Genomic DNA, 6,334 nt, shown 5'->3' with positions numbered 1-6,334 from the left:
GTGAACAATATTCCTTCCAGATGTTCATTTATTTTCTACTGACTGCTAATCGAGGTAGTGATTTAATTTCTCACCATCTCCCTGCCTCCTTTCATTGCCTTGCCACCTATTTTCTTCTCATAAATTTGTCCCAAATTTATTCTGTGACATTCAAATTATTTTCCCAAATATGCAAGCAAATTTATTAATCAAAGCCCCTCTTCTCAATTACTGCTTCCGGCTCCGTTTGCAGGTGCTCAGCAAAGAAATAAATGCAACAAATTAATAAATAAATCTCCCTTTAGAGGTTCATCTTTTAGACTATAGTTCTGGATGTAAATAGCTTTTTGTCTTCATATAATTTCACCAAATTCCCATGCTATTTAAAACTGCCACTGTGTTGGAGAGTGTATGGTGTTTTACAGCGTACCTTGTTGCACGGATGTTTTCGTGAGGTTGACAGGTGACCTAATTTCAATCTAAATCTTTCTATGATCAAGTTATCCTGATGTGGGAATTTTTGAATTAGGTGGCAAGTGCTCTAACAGCTCTTAAATGCTTAACCTGTGACCAAAAATTATGTAGCTGCTTCTGAGGTTCCTATTAGCAACAGCCTCTAGCTACACAAAACAAGACCAACAAATGTCAGCAGGAGCCAAGAGCTGTTACTGTGTCCCGGCCTAGAGAATTCCATCAACAGCAATTCTCACCTTGGAACCTTGGACTGGGGAAAAGAATGAACCAGCGAACTTCAACGAATGGAGACCGCAGACTAGGCTCCACATACATAGGGAGCTGTGAACTGCCACTCATAGTTACCACGTGGATCTTGGGATAGAACCAAGAATTGGAGGTTTCTACTTATTAATGAAAATTGTGTCCTGAACTACTGCCAGCTCCTAATGTGAAAATGACTGGAAAGCCAATTAAATCAGGGTCTCAAAGTAAAGAGTGGAGCTCAGAACCAAAAAGAACTTCCCCATGGCCCTCAGAGCTTGAGAGTAACACATCTGTGCTTGTCATTGTCCTCAAATGCCACCAGAAGTTTGTTTTGGATCTTGTTGCTGCCACCAGATCTGTTTTAAAAAAATCAACAAAGTAAATTTAAAGATCGAATTGACTTTAATCAATAATTACATGAATTTCACTTCATCTAACGAACAGAAAGGAGCTCCTAGGAGTTTTACAAAATGGAAGGTTTTCATAGGTGGAAGGGGATAGAAAAAGGGAGTTCCTAATAAAGAGAGGATTGTTTCAGACAAGGTCACCTTCCTTTGGGGGAAGGGTGGGGTTTGTCATGCAAGTCATCTACTAGTGCTGATCAGGTAATTCCAAACTGATTGATTAAAGGTTATTCCTGGAAGACCTTGACGCTGCAATTAAGTTAAATATTAAATTTAGTTTGCTGACATGAAGCATGGCACAAGTGACCTCATGTTGGGCCAGTTATCTCTTCTGTTCTTTCACACTACCAGTAAAGTAGAAAAGCAGTTCTAGTGGTAACACCTGGTAGAAGATAAGAAGCTTGTGGCTTTCAGACAAATTCTTGGGGGCCCAAAAGTGAGTTACAAATATTTTAATTTAATTGATTTTTATTTGGAGCATAATTTAAAATTTACTTTAAATGTATTTCACATGATTTAAGTAATCATTTTTTAAACAATTAGTGCCAAGCTACCTTTGTATCCTTTCATACATATTTAAACTTATCTTAGCACTTTCAAATAGCCAGTTAATAGAAAGAAAAGTCAGTCAAAGTTTATTCATAAATGAAGTTTTGCAACGAGTGAAATACAAGTGATGTGAAGTAATGTTACACTAATGAAACTTTTGAAGATGTTTTATTAGAAAACACAGTGAAGAATTGAGAAATTACACATTATACTAGGTTTAATTAACTCCAAATAATCTGAAACTTACAATAAATTATCTTTAATTAAGCAACATAAGTTATTATATTAAATCATAATTTTAACTTATAATTTACTATTTTTATAGTTTTTTATATTGATATATAATTTAGTATTGCAATGTTTTGTCAGTTACATGGTTAAAAATTATTACTGTTATTTTGCTTACACATATCTCTGTGACGTATACAAATAATTTAATTAAAAAGGGGGTCAAGTTTGACAATGACATTACAAGTGATGTAAACAGTTTAGATAATTTAAATATATTATATATTAGTTCAGATGATAATTATGTGTCATGTGGTAAAGATGCACATTTTTATGTAAATTAGAAAAGAAACTATAAAATACTTCAAGCCAACTTTATTTGGTATATTCCATTATTCTTGGCTATGTTCAAATCTCTTTGAAATTCAGAAGGCCCTAATGAAAGCTATGATTAACTAGTTACATTTTCATAACTGAAGTCTAATTATAAGTTTAGACATTTCCTGTCTAACAAAGAAAAAGCCAATGCTGCTGACAGCTGCACATGCTATAAAAGCTGAGAACTAGGAGGATTTGAAGCAGCTGTGACATTGTCAGGGTAAAATCCTACCGTTTCTCTTATGTGAGGTGAGAGAAGATGTATCATTAAGCATTCAACAAAACACTTCCTTATGTGAGCCTTCACCAGTCCTCATAGGTTATAAAATTATAACTGCCAATGCTTTAAACAAAGCCCACAAGCATTAAAATTTTGCAAAGAAAACAATGTATTAAAATCACAAAACTTTTTTGGGTAAAAATTATCTTCATACTGTGTTTGATTCCTTTTTGAGACATGACTAGATTCTCCCGGTTTGCAAAGACAGTTATATTAAAGAACAGAATTTAAATGTATCTCTGTGGCAGTTTGATAAGGTAAAAATATTTTTATAACAAATATCAACCACCAAATTTCTCAACTTTTGATTAAAAGACATGAAGTTTAATAAAATTATACATCTGTTATATTTATATCTAGCAATATAAATATATATATTTTATAGTCAAATATAGCCAAATTGTAATATATAGTGAGCTATATCTAAATGGATATGTATCACCGTTGTATTTAATTCTTGACTGTTTGGCAATATTTGACTATAAAACATAATTATATAATGCTATATAAATATATATATTTTATAGTCAAATATAGCCAAATTGTAATATATAGTGAGCTATATCTATATGGATATGTATCACCGTTGTATTTAATTCTTGACTGTTTGGCAATATTTGACTATAAAACATAATTATATAATTATACATATTACATATTGAGAGAGAGACAGTACTTAACTATTTGGATTTCACATTAAACTCTTATCACTAAAAAATTAAATTTTATCTAAGAAAATCATGAGTTCTATGATTGAAATAATTTCACTTTAATTAGTGCTTTTGCTAAGTTCACTACACAAAATAAACCAGCAATTTGTAGAGAGTTTTCCATGATGTGGCTTCATTTACACATTTGTTTGACAAATGTAAATGACACAATTAACATGTAACAGGTGGTACCTTAGGGACCTGTTCAAGGTGGTGAACAAAACAGACACAGCCTCATGCAACTTTCAGTCCAGAGGGAGAGTTGGCCAATGACAAATGTCAACAAAATATATCTTTTATTTTACTAATCTGAAAATGCACTTTTTTTTTTTTTTTTAACATTTTGAACTAGTATTTATTGTCTGGTTAATAGTGCCTTTCTGTTGCCATGGTCCAGGCAGCAGTCTTCTAGTAGTCAAAGTAGAAGTAATTGGCATTGTCTGTCTATGGGCACATGGTGTCAGGCTGTTCACATGTCATTATATCAACAGAGTTTCTGTTTGACAAAATGTCTCAGCCCTTAGGAGAAAGGAATTCACAGGTATAGTAGTGCCTCCTATTAATTAATAAACCTGTTGATCAATTAGTTAACTTAAAAGAAGGGATTCTCTTTTACCTTACTGATGGAGCGACGTCTGCAGGACTGAGGGGAAAAGAGAAGGACTGAGACTGGCTGGAGTTCATAGGAAGTAGAAGTGACGAGGCATCTCTACTCGATGTTGATTCAGGTTGTTACTTCACACAAACTTCATTTCTTTAAAAGAGTTTTTATTTTTTTCTCTGATTTAAGTTGATTTTACCCAGATAATGACATTGTGACTCACTTGCTTCTTTTCCCTTCCCTTATCCTCTGTCTGCCTAATCTTTTAATCATTAAGTTTTAGGACATAAGATTAACGGAGCCTCAGGTCTGTAATCATGAAGATGACAGGTTTCTGTTGGACTTTAGACTAAAGATAACATCTTGGCTTTAGATGTGTTTCAGCCCCAGGCCCATTGAGGAAGAACAACTCCACGGGCCACAGGACCAGGCCATGGGACCAGACGAGATGGCATCATGCCTGATTCCAGAATTGGATACAATGATCAATTACCTCATTCCCCTCCAATCCTCCAATCAGTAGCACCCATGACCCCAACTCCCCTAGTTTCCATGACTACTGATTTTTCACTATATCATCTGTACTCCCGAGACACCCAGGGAGCCAGGCCTTTGAGCGATAGCTCTCCTGAGTCTCTAGGTCTTATAACTGTAACAAAGCTTACTTTCTTTGCTGCAAAACCTGCACATATCTCTTCTTTGGCTTAGACGCAGACAGGCAGAGGGATCCCTCCTTTTTTTTTTTTTTTTGTCCCAATAACAAGATGTGCACAACTAAAGAAGAAGTTAATTTAAAAGCATGTCTAGTTGTTATTACTGGTGGTGGATCTAGAAAGCTACCCCATCGTACATAAAATAGTAGAGTATTATTTGAAGAAGGAATAGGAGTCCTGGTTATTGATAACTTCTCCCAAAGCTAAGAAAGTGCCAACACCAAGACTTGCAAAATGTGTAGCAGTGGTTTAGTTTAAAATTCAGGAAAATGTGGTAATCTTTGTAAAAAGAGATTTTTTTTCCTCTGCATTTGTATGCATTTCTCTGTTATTGCCCCGCAACAGCATGAAGGGCAATATTGTATGAAAAGCATGAAGAGCATTAATTGTAAATCAAGAACAAATTAGAAAAGCTGAACTGTGAATTCGAGAATAGTTTACCTTCATCCATTTATTTTGTTTATAATTACTTTTCTTTATATGTATAAGAGTGATAAATGATGACTAAGATTCAAAGCATTATTTTACAAAGCTTAAAATGAAAATTATGAGTGACAAAAAAGAGATATATATATTTCCTAGCAGTATATAAAATGATGCTGGATCTTTCAGTTAGAAACAAACTTAATAAAATGTATGGTAATTAAAGCATCTGCATAAAGGGAATAGGATAGTGGATAAGACTCTGTGAATTGGGGAGTGCTTTGTAAAAGATTGTCAGGCAAGGTTTCTGATGAAGTGGCATTTATTTTGAGATTTGAAAATAAGAATATTTCCCTTTTCAAAAACAGGTTTACTATAGAATTTGTCCAAACTGATCCATTTCTGAGAGAAAAGGGGATACTCTTAATAATTATGTTGGTATTGTATCCAGCAAAAACAGTAAGCATGTTCATGCTAAACAAAGAGTAGTAGAAGATTGTACAAGACAGAGGAAAATGCAAAATAATTAGAAACAATTTGGCATGTAAGAATAACTTAAGACCGTTTGTCTAGACTGTAACAGAATCAGAGAGACTATTATTGAGATGAGATCCAGGCAGCAAAGGAGACAAGATCAGGTAGAACTTACTAGCCCGAGGTAGAGTCCACCTTTTATTCTAAATGCAATAGGAAAGCATTTAAGTTGAAAGTAATATCTGATTCTTAATGTAAAAGCATTATTCTGGCTACTCTGCAGAGAATGGATTGGAAGGATCAAGACAGGACTAGAGACATAAGGAGGCTTTTGCAAAAGTTCATATGACCACGATGGTGATGATAGAAATCAGAAAAAAGTGGACAAATTATAGATATTTTTCAATACAGAAGTACTTAGGCTTGGATATAATGGCTGAGGGAGAAAAAGGAGTGTGAAATTGCTCTAACTTTCCTGCTTGAATAATTGGATGGTTCACGTCAGAACAGATTTTGGCTTATATGTTTATGATGCATGAGAGACATCCATATGGAGATCTCAAGAAGGAATTTAGATAAATAAGACTGAAGCTCAGAGGAAAAGTGTGAGCGGAAGAGGGAAAATTAAAAAACCCCATCAGCATAGCATGTTGATTAAAACAATATGCTCTTATTTCACATAAAGAGAGAGTATAAAAATGTAAGAAAACAAAGATCAGAGGTGTGACCTTGAAATTAGATGAAGAAATTAAAAAAAAAAAGAAAAAAAAGGTCTGGTAAAGGAAGATGAACCACACATGCAAGTAAAATACTGAAGCCCATCGTGTCCAGAAACACAAAAAAGATTATCGCAAGAAGAAAAAATGGTTGAATAT

The sequence above is a fragment of the Pteropus vampyrus genome, unplaced genomic scaffold (assembly GCF_000151845.1).
Source record: "Pteropus vampyrus isolate Shadow unplaced genomic scaffold, Pvam_2.0 Scaffold27, whole genome shotgun sequence".
In the NCBI taxonomy this organism is placed as follows: domain Eukaryota; kingdom Metazoa; phylum Chordata; class Mammalia; order Chiroptera; family Pteropodidae; genus Pteropus; species Pteropus vampyrus.
The sequence above is the reverse complement of the archived record's forward strand: the minus strand, read 5'-3'. Positions refer to the sequence as shown.